The sequence below is a fragment of the Hyla sarda genome, chromosome 1, assembly GCF_029499605.1.
Source record: "Hyla sarda isolate aHylSar1 chromosome 1, aHylSar1.hap1, whole genome shotgun sequence".
Taxonomy (NCBI): domain Eukaryota; kingdom Metazoa; phylum Chordata; class Amphibia; order Anura; family Hylidae; genus Hyla; species Hyla sarda.
The window spans coordinates 34,829,095-34,851,496 of record NC_079189.1 but is presented as its reverse complement, the minus strand read 5'-3'; the positions used below and the strand labels follow the sequence as shown (position 1 = coordinate 34,851,496).

At 43.7% G+C, this 22,402-nt stretch overlaps 1 protein-coding gene and 1 pseudogene across 1 annotated transcript in view; one reads left to right on the top strand and one right to left on the bottom strand.

The window, feature by feature from the left end:
* CTNNA2 (catenin alpha 2) overlaps positions 1–22,402 on the bottom strand; it is a 2,092,931-nt gene that overhangs the window by 793,180 nt on the left and 1,277,349 nt on the right. The window lies entirely within an intron of this gene.
* LOC130343106 (U2 spliceosomal RNA) lies at positions 1,947–2,106 on the top strand (annotated as a pseudogene).

Sequence of the window (22,402 nt, the reverse complement as noted above, 5' to 3'; positions counted from 1 at the left end):
GCGATAGTAACGGGAGAAATAATGCATGCACTATTTATCCTGTTCATTCGCCCGTCACAAAATAACAGCCGTTATTAATAACGGGTGATAATGGGTTAAAACGGCTATTAGAAAAATCTCATCGATTTTCTAACGGCCGTTATTCAAGATTTTTATGACGGGTTTTTATAACGGAAGTATTTTTATAGTGTGGAATAGAGATGAGCGAACTTACAGTAAATTTGATTTGTCACGAACTTCTCGGCTCGGCAGTTGATGACTTATCCTGCATAAATGAGTTCAGCTTTCAGTTTCCCCCGTGGGCTGGAAAAGGTGGATACAGTCCTAGGAAAGATTCTCCTAGGACTGTATCCACCTTTTCCAGCCCACCGGAGCACCTGAAAGCTGAAAAAATGTATGCAGGAAAAGTCATCAACTGCCGAGCTGAGAAGTTCGTGACGAATCGAATTTACTGTAAGTTCGCTCATCTCTAGTGTGGAAGCCTTAACCCACTATTCTTCATTTCTCATTTTGTATCAGGCTGCCGTAGGAGATGATTGTATCGAAACGTATCAGATTGTACAGCTCCCAGCAGGTTCGGCACCGCTACATCTTCCTTACTTTGGCTACACTGCTTCAATCATAAGCTGCTCGTGACACTGTAACATTTGCACCACAAGTAGATGTGGATCACACGCTGCTAAAATAAGATGATATCATCCGTAAACTGCTGGGCAGGACATCCCTGGACGACAAGGCGGATCAGTCAGATGGATATGTGTCCTATGCTATAGTAGCATATTACAGCTACAGGTCCGTACTATTAATAGCAAAAAAGAGTATAAAAACGTACTGTGCCGTGTGGCTAATCGGAGCTATGAAAGAATACGCTGGACACACCAGTCAGCTGTATTCATGATGGAAGCCCCCCCCCCCCACACACACACACCTCTCATGACCATGATGGACAGTAGGCAATGTATATACATTGATCCCTCCATTTACAATGGCCTCAACATACAATAATTTCAACATACAATGGTCTTTTCTGGACCATTGTAACTTGAAACCAGACTCAACATGCAATGTACAGACAGTCCAGATCTGTGAAACGTTCAATGGCCGAAAGAACTGACCAATCAGAATGGGCATTTCATTGGTAAAACCCATGTATTACTGAAGTGCATGCACTGACTGGTGTCTGGTAGCGCCTCCTACAGTACAGGGAGGTATTACATGTTCTGTACTACTCTTTATCTGTGCAGGGTTAGCTGCTCCTTTGGACACCAGGTGAGGGCGGCTCCATTTTACATTTTTAGGACATTGCGTGTACTGTACAGGACCCTGAAGAAGCTCCTGTCCTCTACATAGACCAGCGTTTCCCAACCAGGGTGCCTCCAGCTGTTGCAAAACTACAACTCCCAGCATGCCCGGACAGCCAAAGGCTGTCCGGGCATGCTGGGAGTTGTAGTTTTGCAACAGCTGGAGGCACCCTGGTTGGGAAAAGCTGACATAGACAGTGATTTACAGCTCCCAGCAGATCTTTCTTACTTTTATATGTAAGGATTTACTTTATCTCTATTAGTTATCTACTAGTGTTGAGCAGCATAGGCCATATTCGAATTTGCGATATTTCGCGAATATATGGACAAATATTCGTCATATATTCGCTAAATTTGCATATTCGTAATATTCACGTTTTATTTTAGCATATGCGAAAATTAGCATATATGAAAATTAGCATATAAAAAATTAGCATAAGCGAAAATTAGCATATGCAAAAATTTACATGTGGGAATTAGCATATGCTAATTTTTGCATATGCGAAAATTCGCACGCCAGTCTCACACAGTAGTATTAGAGCCTTCTTTATACCACACAAGCTGAAAGCAGAGAGGGGTGATCACTGTGATGTGTACTGTGAAAAAAACAAAAAAAAAAAAACAATATTCGTAATTATGAATATATTCGCTTCTCGGCCTTTTGGCTAAGATCAAGTGTAGTATCTGTTCTTATCAGTTTTCATGCTGGTGGGGATGGGTGCTGCATGGAGGATGCAGATGTACCAGGGCTTTCTGGGGCTGGTTCTGAGGAATCAGCTCGACGGCTGCCCCGATGTGACCTGTTCCCTCCCGGTCTCGCCATGAGGCTGAGAGGGTCTAGAGCAGAGGTACTTTTGTGCCTCGGGGAGTGGTGACCCCGAGGTGCCAAAACTCACTGGGAGGATGGGCTCACTGAGTTGAAGCATGGGCACCATAATCTCTTCACCTTGTGGCACTCACCTCTTGATTCCCGGTCTTCTGGCTTGGATCAGAGAAATTTTTATAGATCCGGCCGGATGTCCGGGCAGTATATCTGCACACATTCACTTATTTATTTCTTTTTGTCTCACTGTGTCACTTTTTGCGTGTTGTGTGTTCACAGGATTTGTCAGGATGTGGTAGCCTTTCTGGGTGTCCCTCCTGTCGGCCTAGGGGAGGTGTGTGTGGTTCCTCACCTCCCTGCAAACACTCCGGTTACTCCTGCCTTGGCAGGGTACCTACCGTTATCGGCTCTGCGGGCAGATACCTTGGCTAACGCCAAGGGGGATGCCGGGAGCATTTGTGGTCCCCTAGTAGCTTTGGCGAAAAGGAACATCGAACCTGGAACCTCGCAGGTACCTTTTGGTCCGGAGGCGAAGGGTAAGGTTTGTTGGGGGGCCTCTCTCCTATCGGAGAAGGGCTTGCGATAGACCGCATCCTTTGTGCACGTTTTTTTAGTGTAACACGTTTGCACTTTTTCTTGCACTTTGGGTGAATCGAGAGCACGTTCCTCGGCTTTTAAAAAAAAAATATAGTGCTATATTCGCGAATATTTGCGAATTCGCGAATATGCGATAGTCGCGAATAAAATTTGTATTGCGAATATTCGCGAACAACCCTATTATCTACCTATTTTTCTTTAATCCTCACTTTTTCCTATTTTTGGATGACATTTTGTTGGCTTCAGAACCAATTACCAGGTTTCCATAGAGTCCTGGTCTCAACATACAATGGTTTCAACATACAATGGTCGTCCTGGAACCAATTAATATTGTAACTTGAGGGACCACTGTATCTAGCACAAGATAGAGGGGCACTGCTGTAAAGAAAGACCGACACCTATACCACCGCTGTAAGTCAGCCAATGCTGTAGAGACTGGTGTTCTATCACTGTAGCAGCGCGGAGTCCCAGTGCCCTTGAGTCCGGGGGTGCTGGGAACCAAGAAACCAAAGTCACTAAACAGTACTCATGTAAAGATAAACAGGTACCTGCACTCACCGCGAAGCAACACCAGACCGACTCTTCTGGCATCTCAGGTAGATCCGGCTTCAGGCTAATAGCAGGGCGATCAGAGTGGAGGTGACTGCTGGGAAAGTTTTGCGCAGGTCGCGCTTCTTCCGGCCTCGTGACATCACGGCTGGGTGATATAACGGCCTGGCCCCTCATGGTGTCATGTCACGCCCACTCAATGAAAGTCTATGGGAGGGGGCATGGCGTCAGCCACGCCCCCTCCCATAGACTTGCATTGAGGTGGCGTGATGCCACGCTGGGCATGGCCATGACGTCACAACCCCCGCCACCCACTTCAAGCATTCAGAACAAAATGTTCCGAACGCTGGGACAGTGGAGTATCCCTTTAAGAGCAACAATGTTTTATCTAAATAATAATGTCACAGGGATGATGATGTCTCTCCTGTTACGCCGAGCGCTCCGGGTCGCCGCTCCTCCCCGGAGCGCTCGCTACACTCTCGCTACTGCAGCGCCCCGGTCAGATCCACTGACCGGGTGCGCTGCGATACCGCCTCCAGCCGGGATGCGATTCGCGATGCGGGTGGCGCCCGCTCGCGATGCGCACCCCGGCTCCCGTACCTGACTCGCTCTCCGTCGGTCCTGTCCCGGCGCGCGCGGCCCCGCTCCCTAGGGCGCGCGCGCGCCGGGTCTCTGCGATTTAAAGGGCCACTGCGCCGCTGATTGGCGCAGTGGTTCTAATTAGTGTGTTCACCTGTGCACTCCCTATGTATACCTCACTTCCCCTGCACTCCCTCGCCGGATCTTGTTGCCATCGTGCCAGTGAAAGCGTTTCCTTGTGTGTTCCTAGCCTGTGTTCCAGACCTCCTGCCGTTGCCCCTGACTACGATCCTTGCTGCCTGCCCCGACCTTCTGCTACGTCCGACCTTGCTTTTGTCTACTCCCTTGTACCGCGCCTATCTTCAGCAGTCAGAGAGGTTGAGCCGTTGCTAGTGGATACGACCTGGTTACTACTGCCGCAGCAAGACCATCCCGCTTTGCGGCGGGCTCTGGTGAACACCAGTTGTGACTTAGAACCGGTCCACTAGCACGGTCCACGCCAATCCCTCTCTGGCACAGAGGATCCACCTCCTGCCAGCCGGCATCGTGACATCTCCCCTATGACATCATTTTGGACCTACAAATATAGGTGACCAAAGGTGGAGATTCCCTAGAAAGACACTAGAATACATTTTCCACACAACAGGGCACTAGTGTTGGGCACGAATATTCGCATTTCAAATTTTTATCGCTAATATGGCAAATTTGTGAATTTGCCAATATTGCGAATATATTCGCTGTATATTCTAAATTGCGAATATTCAATATTTTTTCCGCATATGTGAATATTCGCATATTCATTCTTTTCACTTGTGGGCCAATTAGAATGATGCAAATACACTTGTCAGAGGTTATCTACAACATCCCTATTAACCAATAGTAAAGTTACCCACCCCCCCCCCTCACTGTTTTCTTCCTCGAATACGCAAATATGCGAATATAATGAATGCGCAAAATTCGCGAATATAGGACGAATATTCGTCTATATTTTCGGGAAATATCACAAATTCGAATATGGGGAATGCCGCTCATCACTACAGGGCACCAGTACTATATGTAGATCGTAAGGGATGGTTGGGTATTGTACAGATTTTGTATTGAGGCCCAGAATCTTCCAGCTGTGACTTGTAGTACATCCCATTGATGTCCGTCATCATTCAGTCTTAATACCACTTTATTATATTAATACAGGTGTGAGGCCGGACATCGGGCTAAACCTATTATGCAGATATCTGCCCGATACACGCAACGTTGATTACTGTAGATCATTCCCGAAATAGAATTTTCATTTTGGATGAAATACTTTGAATTGTTCCCAGGCAAATGTCCAAAACGTATTGTGCTCAGTGCGACCTCGCGCTAGCCTCACCTCGGAGGAGCGATCAGCACTACGCTGTCTTCCACTCTCCCGTCAGCCCAGTCTCATAAACTTGGCAGATGGGAAGAGTAATTGATTTCATGCAGCAGCCTAAATAACCCCTCAACAATCTCTGCTCTCACCGTATGAACCTTCCTCTCCTCAAAACACATTTCTCCGCCACATTTGTCTGAGCATGAAACAATATGCAGAAAATTAAAAGTAATTGCTGATCCAAAAATGCAGACACAGACACCTATTCAGTCATATGTCGCCTGTCTGAGGGCGCAAATCACTCTGATCAGATTAGATAAGCTTTACTTCATCCTGCGGCTAAAGAATCTAATATATATATATATATATATATATATATATATATATATATATATATATATATATATATAGGGGCGCATGCAGATGGAGCAGACATTGTGACAGTGATTAAACAGCTGTCTACATATTAGATAGATACTATCTATCTCATATCTATCTATCTATCTATCTATCTCTCATATCTATCTATCTATCTATCTATCTCTCATATATATCTATCTATCTCATATCTATCTATCTATCTCATATTTATCTATCTATCTATCTATCTATCTATCTATCTGTCTCATATCTATCTATCTATCTATCACATATCTATCTCATATCCATCTATCTATCTATCTACCTACCGTGTTTCTCCGAAAATAAGACCGGGTCTTATATTAATTTTAGTCACAAAAAACACACTAGGGCTTATTTTCAGGGTAGGGTTTATTTATTTACGGTACCGTATGTACATTGAACAACATGGCGGTTCAACGGTATTTACAACCCCCCCCCCATTATCATGCAGCTCTGCCCCCCAACGTCCCTCCCCCCCCCCCCGCAGGTTTATCAGCCCAGCACTGCACCCCACATCAGGGTACTAATCGTTTGTCACCCGCGAGTGCAGCTTCTCTCCCCCCTGCCAAATAATCATCAGCCGCTGCGCTTTGTATTCCTGTGCCCGGGCTGCAAATATTAAAAAACAAACTTTAACTTACCCCCCTGTTGCTAAGGAACCGGCCTCATGGTCCCTCCGCTGTTCTTGCTGCTTCCTAATGTTGGGACGTCACAGAGCCTTCAGCCTATCACCGGCCGCAGCCATGTCTTCAACCTGCGGACCTCCAGATGTTGCAAACATTTGCAACATCTGGAGGTTCGCAGGTTGGGGACCACTGGTCTAGGTCTTATTTTCAGGGTAGGGCTTATATTCCAGCCCACTCCGATCCAGCTAGGGCCTATTTTCGGGGTAGGGTGTATTTTCAGGGAAACACGGTATCTGTTATCTATCTATCACGATACTCCGTCCCCGTGATTGTCGTGCTGCACAATCGGAGCCTCCAGCACTGCGGAGAGCTTTCAAAAGTGGGTGCTGAATGACACATTGCTGGGGTCCCCAGTGGTGGGACCCCCGCGATCAGTAATATTTAGGGGATAAGATGTATTAGGGCTGGAGTACCCCTTTAAGGTTTAGTCTAGTGTGTGTCCCTGCCAGCAATCCTGCAGCAAGTTAGCCGGCCCCGGCTCTGCTCAGCTCTGGTGACTGTGAACCACTGTATCATGTGAAATTTAAGAGATGTATTACCCCTTCTCTCTCCATAGAGAACACAGAAATGTTTGGTTATGTTGAGTGTTCATGTGTATGGGGCTCTGTCCCATGGTTTTCGATATTAAAAATGTTGTCATGTTTATCGCTTTATTTTTTAATAAGATTTTTTTCATTTTTACTTTCGTTTTTAATTCACTATTTATCATTGTTAGTTTTTAAATGTTAATTTCTATAAAATAACATTGAGGCTATCAGCATTAAATAAGGAAATCTCACTGCTCTTTTGCTAACCTTCTGCCTTTTCTTTTTTTTTCTTCCTCTCAAATGTTCCTTTTCTCCTAAAAAGCTTTTTCATGGTTCCCTGCACCTTGAAATTAAAGACAAAAACTTAAAGATCAGGATCTAAGTTGATCCTGGTCGTGAAGGGAAATTAAAATCTCTGCACAGATGGCTGCCACGAAGGCTGACGCTCTTACACTGGAAGGCCAGGAGGGAGCGATATGGCAAGAGCCGAAAATCAACCTTCATTCCATAATGAGAAGGGCATACAAGGGTTAAAGTTACTGGGAACGGGATCTGAAGCTTGATGTGAATCTTATGTATTAGAAAGCTTTGTGACCATGGGAAGTCAGTGTTCTTATACTTTCATTTCCAATAATGCTGGTCTGATATAACGGCATAGCTGTAGATGTAGACCAATGATGCCTTCACTATGCAAATAGGGTACACAGATCCTATAGATCTGCGTATACAAGTGGGGCTTGGAAAGTCAGCATTGATTTGATGGAGAACCCATGTGATTTAGGCTATATGTATGGCATAGATCATGAAAGGTGGGAGTACTTTGGCTGAGGCTTCAGCTATTGGGTGTATCGGTGTACCAGAATTCTTAAAGGCCGCCACATCTATATGGTGAACTATTGGAATGGTTACATTACTGCAAAGTAGAAAGTCATGGGACTCCAATAAATCTGAGAAGTTCAAAGATATATATATACCATAACTGTGGGGTCCTAAAGAGGTCGAAACCACCATGTGCATGGCAGCATGACATCTTGGTACTTCAGTGCCCCATCCATACTTCACCACTCACTGCAACTGCCTGGCACCACAGTAAGCAGTGATGCACACAGTACTGTGTGCATTGATGCTCATCACATTGCCTGCATGAGGAGCTCTGTATGACGACCTGAAGATGCGTAGTGATGAGCGGCAGGGGCCATATTCAACTTTGTGATATGTCACGAATATACAGTGACCCTCCGACCTACGATGGCCCCGACATATGATAACTTCAACATACGATCACTCTCAGAGGCCATCGCATGTTGAAGGCAGCATCAACATACGATGCTTTTGTATGTCGGGGCCATTGCATAAACGGCTATCCGGCAGCGCACACTGCTTCAGCTGCCGCCGGATAGCCGTTTACGGTGCCCCGTGTGGTCCGGTGATGATCACTCACCTGTCCCCGGCGCTCCGGACCATTCTCTTCAGGATCCCCTGCACTGCCGTCGATCTCCTTCGTCGTCATCACGTCGCCGCGCACGCCGTCCCATCATCCAATAGGAGCGGCGTGCGCAGCGACGTGATGACGGCGATGAAGAGCGACAATCCCAGGCAACAGAGACGGTCCGGGCACCCCGGAGACGCGGCGACAGCGATGGAGGGCGACATCCAGGGCAGTTGTAACGGTCCGGAGTGGCGGGGACAGGTGAGTATAATTTCCTATACTTTACATTGTAAGGATCCCTCAACATACGATGGTTTCAACTAACAATGGTTCATTTGGAATGAATTACCATCGTATGTTGAGGGACCACTGTATTGATGATTATTTGTCCTATGTTCGGGAAATTCACATATTTGCTATGTTCATTCACTTTTTTTTATCCCATGCGGAAATTTGCATGGAAAATTTGCATAAAAATTTGCATGTGAAAAAAACACACACACAAAAAAAACGAATATTCATCATTACAAATATATGGCACTGTATTCTAAATATTCTCGAAGTGCCTATATTCGCGATAAAAATTTGCATTCCGAATATTTCGTGCTCAACACCAAAGATGACAAGCAATGCTCTAGGCATCACTGCTCACTAACTACATTTGCTTGGTCAGGTGCTCGGAACCCGGCCCAGCTAATGTTGACTTGGTGAAAAGGCAAACAGCAATGTATGCTTGGCCATTCAATGTACAGGCTTTAGACATGGGGACCGATATATCTTTCCGAAAAGATTAGAGCACTACAATGAAGTTGACAGCAGCTACATCTGTATTTATTCTGGAAGTGATCCTTTGACTTGATCCGCTTTTTATAAAACTCCAATTGGTTTCAATGCAGAAAGCCCCTCATATGTGAGGCCAGCTCTACGTTTGCTCTCTAGAGTCCTAGTGTTTTAAATGTCCAAGGTGGGAAAAAAACTATTAAAGGGTTACTCTGCTTCCCAGCGCCTGGAACGTTGAGTTCCTAACGCTATGTGCGGGATTCCGTGTTCACACCCACCCCCTCGTGATGTCACGCCCTGCCCCCTCAATGCAAGTCTATGGGAGGGGGTGTCACGCCCCCTCCCATAGACTTGCATTGAGGGGGCGGGACATGATGGGGCATGACGTCACGAGGGGGTGGGTGTGAACACACAAGCCCACACACAGCATTAGGAACTCAACGTTCCGGACACGCGGGAGAGGAGTAACCCTTTAAGACTTCTTGTAACTCTTGACTTTTTCCATGTAGCATAAACAACTCAAGACAGAGTATTGTGAAATTGTGTGTTCTTCCAAAGCTGGAAGTGTGTTACAGCGTGTCACCCCAGTACTAAGGAGATTACAAGAGGAGGAGGTTTGTTACAGTGTGTAACCCCAGTAGTAAGGAGATTACATGAGGAGGAGGTTTGTTACAGTGTGTAATCCCAGTAGTATGGTGATTACATGAGGAGGGGGTTTGTTACAGTTTGTCACCCCAGTAGTAATGTACTTACATACAGAGGAGTTTTGTTACAGTGTGTCTTCCCAGTAGTAAGGAGATTACATGAGGAGAAGGGCTGTTACAGTGTGTCATCCTATTAGTGAGGAGATTACATGAGGAGGAGGTTTGTTACTGTGTGTCACCGCAGTAGTAAGGAGATTACATGGGGAGAAGGGTTGTTACAGTGTGTTATCCTTTTAGTGAGGAGATTACATGAGGAGGAGGTTTGTTACTGTGTGTCACTGCAGTAGTAAGGAGATTACAAGAGGAGGAGGTTTGTTACAGTGTGCCACTCCAGTAGTAAGGAGATTACATGAGGAGGGGGTTTGTTACAGCGTGTCACCCCAGTAGTAAGGAGATTACAAGAGGAGGAGGTTTGTTACAGTGTGTCACCACAGAAGTAAGGAGATTACAAGAGGAGGAGGTTTGTTACAGTGTGTATCCCCAGTAGTAAGGAGATTACAAGAGGAGGAGGTTTGTTACAGTGTGTCACCACAGAAGTAAGGAGATTACAAGAGGAGGAGGTTTGTTACAGTGTGTATCCCCAGTAGTAAGGAGATTACAAGAGGAGGGGGTTTGTTACAGTGCGTAACCCCAGTAGTAAGGAGATTACATGATGAGATTTGTTGCATTGTGCCACTCCATTTGTAAGGGGGGGGGGGGGGCTGTCAAAGGGCGGGACCAACGGGCAGGGTCAAGGGGCGGCAAAATTAGCTTTCGGTAGGGGGGCAGAAATCCTTGCACCAGCCCTGCTGGCCATGGTTAGGTGTTGTCATACTGTAGATACTTTGCTATAACAATATAGAGGGGAAATAGGGTTTAATGTTTGTGAAGTAGATAAACCAAATAATAAATACAAAAGCTGAATTATTGCTCCACTCCAAATAGACATAGTCACCAAGGATGTACTAGGACGAGGTCACCAGGGATAAAAGTATAGTTGTTTTTACTGATTTCAATGGGGCGACCTTCACCATAGAAAGGAGAGCCTGGCTTGAACAACAACAGCCTTTCAGAACATGACTGAACAATAATGCTTTATAAATAGACTGATACTGGCCAACCATGCCACAATGTGACCATACTACAAGAGCTTGGCAGAAAATAAAGAGAAAGTACAATAGCCCACAGCATTCCCTATTGTACCTATTCATCAATGAGTCCTTTAGGTTCTGTAATGTCTTATTCAATGCATCTTAACTTGTTAGAGCTTTTGCTTCTTACAAGATGTATAATCCAGTGGTAGACCTTCAGATCTTCAAGATCCTCGTGGAGTATCTTCAAATACCATTTGAGAAAGAAGACTGATGGCCACACTTTTCTATCTTAGGGTTACACATCATGATTGGGTCTTCTGAGTCACGTATACCTTAGCAACTTGTCAACTAATATGAACACAGACGGGCACAAGCCCAGATGACTTTAATGGTCCGAATGTAGTCAGTTTGTGACTACGTTCGGCTCATTTTTCAAGCATAGATATGTTTTTCTTGAACTTTGTGTCCAGTTGTGAAATAAACCTCTGTATATTGTAAAGTATGGCAGTGCCTCTTGGTGTATCCTAACCTGATAACTGTCCATTTAGTACAATTTTATTTTAGTTCATGTACTTTTTTTAACTATATGTTTTTAACTATATGTTTAGCTTCAAATGTATGGACTTTTTTTTTCTACAAATTAAAATTTAAAGACTGGAAATACTTGTACATAAAAAAAAAAGCCTTTTCATCTGTAAAGGAATGAAAAAAAAAAATTACCATGCACTTAAAGGGGTACTCCACCCCTAGACATCTTATCCCTATGTCTGATCGGGGGGTTCTGCCGCTGGGGACCCCTGTGATCTCCGTGCTGCACCTGGAGTTCGTTTAGAGCGTCGGGTTCAGAGCCGGAGGCTCGTGACCTCACGACCGTGCCCCGCTCGTGACGTCACGGCCATGCCCCCTCAATGCAAGTCTATGGGAGGGGGCGTGGCATCTGCCAAGCCCCCTCCCATAGACTTGCATTGAGGGGGCCGTGACATAACGAGCCTTCTCCCCACATCGCCAGTCATCCAGCATGGAGCAAAGTTGTCTGGGGTGCCGCAGCCGAGATTTCGGGGATCATACATCTTGTCCCCTATTCTTTGGATAAGGTTTAAGATGTCTAGGGGCAGAGTATCCCTTTAATTTTATGGCCACAACATTATCTATGTATGTAGAAATGACCATTGTACTATTGAGTTCAATAAAACCCAATAGCAAAAATGATTGCCTTTTTTTGCCCATTTTTTTTTAACAGTAACAGTTTATAGGTGTTTTATAGCATTTTAAAAAATTGGCAAAAAACTGTGGGAATGTAGTCTAAAGGTTAGATATAGGAGGGTGTCCTTTACCTTACCTACTCCCCATCAAGTGGTGTGGGATGACCAGCTTAAAGGGGTTGTGCGCTGCCCTGGCTTTCGGAGCTCCACACGCAGCGTCCGGAAGTTCATTACTCCGAAAGCTGTGTGCGGGCTTCCGTGTTCGCGGACGCCGGGCGTGACGTCACGCCCGCCCCCTCTACCAAAGTCTATCCCATGGACTTTCGTAGAGGGGGCGGGCTGGCGTGACACCACGAGTGGGCCGGGCGTGACGTCACGCCCGGCAGGCGGCGAACACAGAAGCCCACACACAGCGTTCGGAGTAATGAACTTCCGGACGCTGCGTGCGGAGCTCCGAAAGCCAGGGCAGTGCACAACCCCTTTAAAACAAATAACAAAAAAAAAAAAACAGCAGCAGCCTAGTAGTATCCTGTCTTTACAAAGCTCTATCGGGAGATGTATATGCTCTAAATGTCTCACATGTCTCTATATGTTCACTGGATGCCATGTAAATTACAGACCTTTAAAAAAATACTTATTGAAGTTGTAGTGTGAGACACTGGAGTCCGCGAGGAAATATTTAGAAACGCATAGTGGACACATGTTTACCATGTATGAAAAAAAATAAAATAAATAATGAAGAATGAAGAAATATAAAATCCCATCCCTTCCCCAATATCGCGCCACACCCCTACCCCTTAATTCCCTGGTTGAACTTGATGGGCATATGTCTTTTTTCGACCGTACTAACTATGTAACTATGAATGTATGCCAATGCTACTGAAATTCACGTTTTCCAAAACTACAATGACCTTAATAGTGATCATATTAAATACATGTTTTGAAGATGGATTCATGGTTGGCCAAACAAAACCAATTTTCCGGTCGACCCTTCTTGATTTGACATTTTGTTTGAAAATCATTTAATTCGGGCCATTAAGGGCCATTTAGAAGGTATTGCTTCATTCACAAATAGCACCATGTTGCCATGTTTACGGGAGGATGTATATTTGCTCTCCTACATCTTTCAATTGCCGCTGTCAGCGTAGATGTGTGTAATAAAGATCGCTGGCTAGTTAAGTCATCTGCACTCCCTCAGATAATAGGGAGCCATTAGTGCGCCTGCCCATCACCACTGGTTTTAGTCAGCAATAATTGACCAGTTTCCCGGTAAACAAGCGCTTTCCTTGTGAAATCTTCATTATGACGGTAAAGTCAATGATAAAGGAACCCACAGGTGTTGTCTGCAAGCTTGTTAGGAGATTCGCTTTTTTCTGTTACGATTGAATATATGCCTAACGCCTATTGCCAGATTACCGAGGCACCGCTGTGGATCGTGTGTGTTAGAATGGATTTATTGGGGAAGGTTAAGTCTTTTCAGTAAGCAGCAATTTAACCTTCTCCTCACTACATTTTTTTTTTTATTCAATTTTGCTTTGTATTCTGAGAATAAGTTACCACTAGAAAATGATGTCTTATGAACAAAGTAAAATATTTGTGAGCATACTAGGTAAATATGTAGGGTTTTATGGAAAGTTAAGTGGGCAAATGTGACAACTCGGCTCCGAATTGATAGGCAAGTTAGTTAGCTCACTGATGATTTTAGCACTCATTGGGGATCAGAGCACCCAGACCCCGACCAATTGAAAAATTTGACATGTCTCTATGAAAAGTCAACAGTTTTTTTCTTTTTTTAGTACACCTTAGAGTGTAAGAAAGGGGAGGACCATAAAAAGGTAGCAGAACGCTCTATTCCTCCTGATGCAGATTGTTCCACCTTGCGCTCCGGCCAATTCCCCTGGCAGTAAGTGCACTGTCCCTTCTCCCCTGCTGACGGCAGGGCTGCGATTCGCATCGCGGGATGCACCCACATGCGAATCCCAGCCCATCACTTACCACGCTCCTCTGCTGCTTCTTCCTCTGCCTCTCAGCTCTGGTGCATGCATCCCGGTCTCTTAGGGTGCGCGCGCCGGAGTTCTGAAATTTAAAGGGCCAGTACGCCCATAATTTTGTGAAACTCCTGACACTATTCTACAACAATGACTCCCCGACCTACGATGGCCCCAACATACGATGGCCTCTCAGAAGACTGCTTCAGCTGCCACCGGATAGCCGTTTATGGTGCCCCGTATGGTCCGCTGACGATCACTTACCTGTCCTCGGGGCTCCGGCGCGTCCTCTTCGGGATCCCCTGCATCATTGGTGCTCTCCATCGTCGTCATCACGTCGCTGCGCACACCGTCCCGCCATTCAATAGGAGCGGCGTGCATAGCGACGTGATGGCAGCGACGGAGAGCAAGGATGACGGGGAAGCAGAAGCCTTGCCGGAGCATCGGGATACCCCAGGGATGCGGCGACAGCTTTGGAAGGCGACATCCAGGGCAGCGGTGATGGTCCGGAGCGGCGGGGACACGTGAGTATAACCTCCAATGCCAGTGGTCTTCAACCTGCGGACCTCCAGATGTTGCAAAACTAAAACTCCCAGCATGCCCGGACAGCCGTTGGCTGTCCGGGCATGCTGGGAATTGTAGTTTTGCAACATCTGGAGGTCCGCAGGTTGTAGACCACTGTCCTATACTTTACATTGCAAGGATCCCTCAACATACGATGGTTTCAACAAATAATGGTCCATTTGGAACGGATTACCATCGTATGTTGCGGGACCACTGTATTCTAGTCCCTGCACCTCCCATTCTTCCCTGCTGGATCTTCAGTGCCATTTGCCTGAGATTAAGCATTCCATACTGTCTGTTTGCCTTGCCCGTGTTCTGACCCTTCCGCTATGTTTTTGACTACACACCTTTGCCACCTGCCTTGACTTTCTGCTAAGTCCGACTAGGCCTCTGCCTCATCCTACTGTACTTCGCCTCGCCCAGCTACCTGTGTGGTCGAGTCGTATCAGTGGTAGTAACCTTGGTGTAACCTTCCACTACAAATCCATTCTGCCAGAAGGCCAGAAGAAGTGGTTAACCCGCGAAACTAGTCGCCTTCATCCCCGCGGCTTCAGGTGCGGTATCCTCTTCCACCCTCCCCACCACCGGCCAGCTGCCTTATATGCTGTTGTGGAATTGAAATAAAAGGATTGCATCTATCTGGGTGCTGAAACTTCATTTTTCCTACCTGCCTTATGTTTGAATATTGTATTTTCTTGGCTACACTTGCACCCCCATACCAACGTACTACCACCACCCCTATTATGGACACAGTGTGGAGTAGTGGTGCGGTCTCTCTCTCGCTCTCTTTGCCTACTATAACTACTATAATACTGCCTCCTATGTACAAGAATACAACTACTATAATAGTGCCTCCTATGTACAAGAATATAACTACTATAATACTGCCTCCTGTATACAAGAATATAACTACTGTAATACTGCTCCTATGTACAAGAATATAACTGCTATAATACTGCTCCTATATACAAGAATATAACTGCTATAATACTGCTCCTATATACAAGAATATAACTACTATAATACTGCCTCCTATGTACAAGAATATAACTACTATAATACTGCCCTCTATGGACAAGAATATAACTACTATAATACTGCTCCTATGTACAAGAATATAACTACTATAATACTGCCTCCTATATACAAGAATATAGCTACTATAATACTGCTCCTATGTACAAGAATATATCTACTATAATACTGCCCTCTATGGACAAGAATATAACTACTATAATACTGCTCCTATGTACAAGAATATAACTACTATAATACTACTCCTATATGCAAGAATATAACTACTATAATACTGCCTCCTATATACAAGAATATAGCTACTATAATACTGCTCCTTTGTACAAGAATATATCTACTATAATACTGCCCCTATATACAAGAATATAACTACTATAATACTGCCTCCTATATACAAGAATATAACTACTGTAATACTGCTTCCTATGTACAAGAATATAACTACCATAATACTGCTCCTATATACAAGAATATAACTACTATAATAATACTGCTCCTATATATAAGAATATAACTACTATAATTACCACTAGGGGTCTCCCTACCAGTCCTTTTTTATAGATTTCAGACTCATGCTGGAGTCCTAAATCTCAGACTGCAGCCGGGACACAGTCAAACTCAGCACTGCTCGCTGCCAGGGAACAGTGCTGCTCTTGTCTGTGTCCCGGCTGCAGTCTGAGATTTAGGACTCGTTCATGAGTCTGAAATCTATAAAAAAAGGACTGGTAGGGAGACCCCTAGTGGTCATTTTTTCAAAGTGGAAAATTAAATAGAAAGAAGCAAATTTTTTAATAACTTAGTTATTCTGCATACATTAATCTATAATATATCAAAAGTTTTTTTGATGAAAGGTACCCTTTAATCTAGGCCTTCTGTGGACAGATATCTTCCATGACTTAATTACCAATTCCTAGAGACTTTTCGCATACATTTACATTCAACAATACCAACATTTTTTTTGTTTCCCTTTATGTAAAAGAGAATATTGTGAGACAGTTTTACTTTTCATTTGAATGACAAACTTGATCTGAGACAAAGTCATCTGCTAGACAGATTAGTCTTATTTTTATTTGGTGCTAAAAGTGTTGAGGGTGTTAGGCAGTCATCCTCCAGCCTGAGAAATTCCTCATAACAAACACAAAGTCATGAAAGGAAGGTTGTCATTATAACATGCATAAAAACAAAAACAAAAAAAAAAACAACAAAAAAAAGGCATCTGGAGAAAGTTTGTCTTTATGAAACATCCCTTATAATGAGCCAACACCTCCTCCGCATGACTGTGGGAGTGACATTTCTCTCTTTTACTTGCTGAGAACCTGGTGTTCCCGATCTTTCTACCTAAACCTTGTGGGAGAGGAAAAGCACTAAATTAAAGGGGGTACTCCGATGTCAAACAACTATTTTTTAATCAACTGGTGCCAGAAAGTTATACAGATTTGTAAATTACTTCTATTTAAAAATCTTAATCCTTCCAGTACTTATCAGCTGCTGTATACAACAGAGAAAGTTCTTTTCTTTTTGAATTTCTTTTCTCTTTGACCACAGTGATCTCTGCTGACACCTCTGTCCGTGTCAGGAACTGTCCAGCGTATGAGCCAATCCCCTTAGCAAACATATCCTGCTCTGGACAGTTCCCGACACGGACAGAGGTCTCAGCAGAGAGCACTGTGGTCAGTGAAAAAGAACTTCCTGTGGAACATACAACAGCTGATAAGTACTGGAAGGGTTAAGATTTTTTATATACAAGTAATTTACAAATCTGTTTAAAGGGGTACTCCGGTGGAAAGCTTTTTTTTAATTTTTTTATTCTACATCAACTGGTGCCAGAAAGTTAAACAGATTTGTAAATCACTTCTATTTAAAAATCTTACTCCTTCCAGTACTTATTAGCTACTGAATACTACAGAGGAAATTATTTTCTTTTTGGAACTCATAGCTCTCTGCTGACATCATGACCACAGTGCTCTCTGCTGACATCTCTGTCCATTTTAGGACCTGTCCAGAGCAGCATATGTTTGCTATGGGGATATTCTCCTACTCTGGACAGTTCTTAAAATGGACAGAGATGTCAGCAGAGAGCACTGTGCTTGTGATGTCAGCAGAGAGCTCTGTGTTTCAAAAAGAAAATAATTTCCTCTGTAGTATTCAGCAGCTAATAAGTACTGGAAGGATTAATATTTTTTAATAAAAGTAATTTACAAATCTGTTTAACTTTCTGGCACCAGTTCATTTAAAAAAAAAAAAAAAGTTTTCCACCGGAGTACCCTTTTAACTTTCTGGCACCAGTTGGTTTAACAATTTTTTTTCCCACTGGAGTGCCCCTTTAAGATACTTCAGTTCAGGTGTGTTGCAGTCCTGAACCTGATCTCACAGGTGTATGAGCATGGTCATAGAGCCGCAGGGAGGAGTTCCTCTGAGGCAGATTAGCTTGTGTGTGGTACATTGAATACTTATATATTGCATCAAAAATACTGACTTTGGGATTGAGTGTGCCAAGTTTTGGGTGAGAAACTCAGAAGTTTATGTAAATAATCTGAGGTGAAGGATGTTTAAAGGGGTACTCCGGTGCTCCAGCATTCTGAACATTTTGTTCAGAACACTTGAAGCCAGAGGCCGTGATCGTGATGTCACGGCCATGCCCTCGTGATGTCAAGCCACGACCCCTCCATTCATGTCTATGAATGGAGGGGGAGTGGCATGATGTAACGAGGGGCGTGGTCGTGACATCACGACCACTGCCGCAGGAGCCTGGTGTTTGTATAGAACGCCTGAGTGCTGTGGGAGATCGTGTAGGGCCCCAGCAGTGGGACCCCCGCAATCAGACATCTTATCCCCTATCCTTTGGGTAGGGGATAAGATGTCTAGCAGTGGAGTACCCCTTTAATTTTTTCGTATACAGCATGCTGTGAGTGGAACGTATTGCTGTATGTGAATTGTTACAATAGACTCAAGTCTACAGGACTGTGACAGCTGTCTGTTTGCTTGCCTGGCAAGACTGTCCAAAGGGTTCCGTTCTACAATACATCCATTATTTGGTATTGGTAAAGTGATGAACATCCTGCAGATAGGGGGAGCTCTGCTCCGATTCAAACCTCTTATGTACAAGAAGAATGAGCGATCGGCACGATCAGAGTTGGTTTATGTCAACGACTAGAGAGGAGCGAAGTTACAGTACTTTGATTCTGCACGAACCTCGCGGCTCGAGCCGCGAGGTTCGTGTAGAATCGAAGTACTGTAACTTCGCTCTTCTCTACCTATGACCTGTATAGACTTCATGTTGGTTATAAAACTGAGAAGTCAAACAGAACCAGTATTGGTGATGATCCAATCTAGTCACATGAGTAAAATTTACAATGAGGCCATTTTTTTATTTTACCTTCCTTAAGTTTTAAAGGGGTACTTCGGTGAAGAACTTTTTTTTTTTTTTTTTTAAATCAACTGGTGCCAGAAAGTTAAACAGATTTGTAAATTACTTCTATTAAAAAATCTTAATCCTTCCTGTACTTATTAGCTGCTGAATACTACAGTGGAAATTATTTTCCGTTTGAAACACAGAGCTGTCTGCTGACATCATGAGCACAGTGCTCTCTGCTGACATCATGAGCACAGTGCTCTCTGCTGACATCATGAGCACAGTGCTCTCTGCTGACACATCTGTCCATTTTAGGAACTGTTCAGAGTAAAAGGAAATCCCAATAGCAAACATATGCTGCTCTGGACAGTTCCTAAAATGGACAGAGGTGTCAGCAGAGAGCACTGTGGTCATGATGTCAGTAGACAGCTCTGTGTTTCAAAAATAAAAAAATTTCCTCTGTAGTACTCAGCAGCTAATAAGTACAGGAAGGATTAAGATTTTGTAATAGAAATAATTTACAAATCTGTTTAACTTTCTGGCACCAGTTGACTAAAAAAAAAATAATAATAAAAAAGTTTTTCACCGGAGTATCCCTTTAAGTTTAGAGCAATTCATTTTCATTGCATTTTTTTTCTTGTTCTCATGATTAGAAAAACAGAGCTAATTTCTTTTAAAAAAACAGCACCACATCTGTCCTCAGGTTGTGTGCGCGGTATTGCAGCTGAGTTTTATTGAAGTAAAAGGAGCCAGGTTGTAATACCAAACACAACCTGAAAACAGGTGTGGTGCTGTTTGTGGAAGAAATTAGCTCTGTTTATTTAGTCCTGGACAGCCCCTTTAAGAATTGGTGGCAGTTCCCGGAGATCTTATGGCAAAGGGATGAACTTGGGGCCTTACTCATAAGGACGTGTAAAATATTTCAGGAGGAAGAGAGGATATGTTCTCTCTTACAGGAATTGTGTCCTTTTTAAATAGCTGCCTGAACGCTATAAATCTGAGAAACTGCTCTGTGAAACATTTCAATCTTTTGACTTTGCACTTGTATATTGAATATATATGATGTGCCGAATTACTGTGAATGGCGACAGGAATGAGAGTCTTCTATGCTGATAGCCACAAGGAGAGATAGATTTAATGGGGTACTCTGCCCTTAGAAATCTTATCCTCTATCCAAAGGCTAGGGGATAAGATGTCTGATCGCGGGGGTTCCCAGCGGTGGGACCTGCTGCACCCGGCGTTCGTTTAGAGTGTCAGGTGCAGGCCGGAAGCTTTTGACGTCGGGGCCGTGCCCCGCTCGTGATGTCACGGCCACGCCCCCTCAATGCAAGTCTATGGGAGGGGGCATGACGGCCGTCATGCCCCCTCCAATAGACTTGCATTGAGGGGGCATGGCCGTGACGTCACGTGTGGGGCGTGACCGTGACTTCACAAGCCTCCGCCCCGCATTGCCAGTCATCCGGCACAGAGCGAAGTTCCGTAGCTGGGACCCCCGAGATCAGACATCTTATCCTTTGGATAGGGGATAAGATGTCTAGGGGTGGAGTATCCCTTTACGTACTATCAAAGGCCTAGTACTGAGGGAAGGATAGCATGGTAAGGCCAATGCACTGTGCCACAATTTTGGGAGGGACAAGAGTTGTTGTTTAGCACCAAGTGAGAAGGTGTGGACAGACAGCTTATGAAAGGTCATAGAGACTGCTGTGAATTTATAGGCCTGAGGCCTGTACATTGGATGAAAACAGAAAACGCTAAAGTGCTGATGGACTGGAGTCTAGAAAACAAGGCTGTAGCCCCATTTGGACCTAGTCGGGTTCCATTTAGTGGGGCAACACGAAGATGAAGAAGAACTTGTTTGCCTTGCAGGACTATGATGTGGCCTGGGTAGGCCTAAAGTCTTGGCCTAGGCAATGGATTCTGAGTTGTGGACTGGCTAGGAACAGTCCTGATGGGAAAGAGCTGAGCATGGTGGAAAGTATAGGGAATTGGGTCCAAGACATTAGTCTGTAGGAACCAAACCCACAAGAGCAATCTGATTGGTTGCTAAGGGCAACTACACCACACTGGTGTGGGCCCGACTTGACACTGATTCCACACTGTTGTAGGTTATGCTTCTGTTTATATAACATTTCTAGAAACTGTCGAGCCTGTAAGCCCTAAGTCTCAGTGCTTCAATTGTAACAATCAAGACAGCTGTGCCACTGAATGGGAAAAAGAGGTGAGTTTTTGGAATACTGCCACTGCAGTTTTTGAGCCAAAGCCAGAAGTGTATTCAAAAGGAATAGGACATATAAAGGAAGGATTTACACTTCTCCTCCCTTATGGATCCACTTCTGACTTTGGCTCAAAAACTGCCAGAAAAAAATAAATAAATAAACAAGTGGAAACTTAGCCTAAATGGGATTGGTCCACGAGTGTTTGCAAGGTGGAGCCATGTGATAGCACAAACCAATATGGGGCCCCAAAGGTCTAGATGAATACAGCCCATCTGAGGTCCGAATATCAAAATAAACCTGGATAAACAATGATTACTTTATAGGGCACTCCGAATTATTGCCTAGTTTGGGTCCAATGTACTTCAGTCCATTGCTGGATAACTACACATATAATAGGGGAGACATTTTTAAACAGGCCTCTGAAGGATAAAAGAAGCAATATGATTGGTTGCTATAGACAACTTGTCAAGGTTTCCTACACAGGTTTTGGTAAATCCCATTGTACATAAACATATAAATGCACTTGTACAGATGATACTTAAAGGGGTACTGCAGCCAAAATTAACTTATTTCCTGTGGATAGGGAATAAGTTAATTGAGGCTGCAGTACCCCTTTAAACAGATACAGTAGTACATACAGTAGATGCATATATATATATATATATATATATATATATATATATATATATATTTCTGTTATTTATACATGCACACATATAGATTAGAACATCCATACAAAAGCTGCACATGTATGCATTCATCCACACATTAGATACATAAGTAGTTTCATACACACATATAGTAGAAGCCTTCATAAAGTTGTTACTTACAGTATCCATGCACCTACTCAATATCACTACTGTATGTACTTACTGTATGTAGGTATTTATGTAACTATCCATACATACAGTAAATATATATATATATATATATATATATATATATATTATATACAGTACATACATACATACACTATATATATATATATATATATATATATATATATAAATATATTACAGAAGGTAGACACATATATATATATATATATATATATATATATATATATATATATATAATAGATACATACATAAACTCAAAAGCATACATACTGTACATCCAGCAGATAAACATACATACTGTACATCCAGCAGATAAGCATACATACTTTACATCCAGCAGATAAACATACATACTGTACATCCAGCAGATAAACATACATACTGTACATCCAGCAGATAAACATA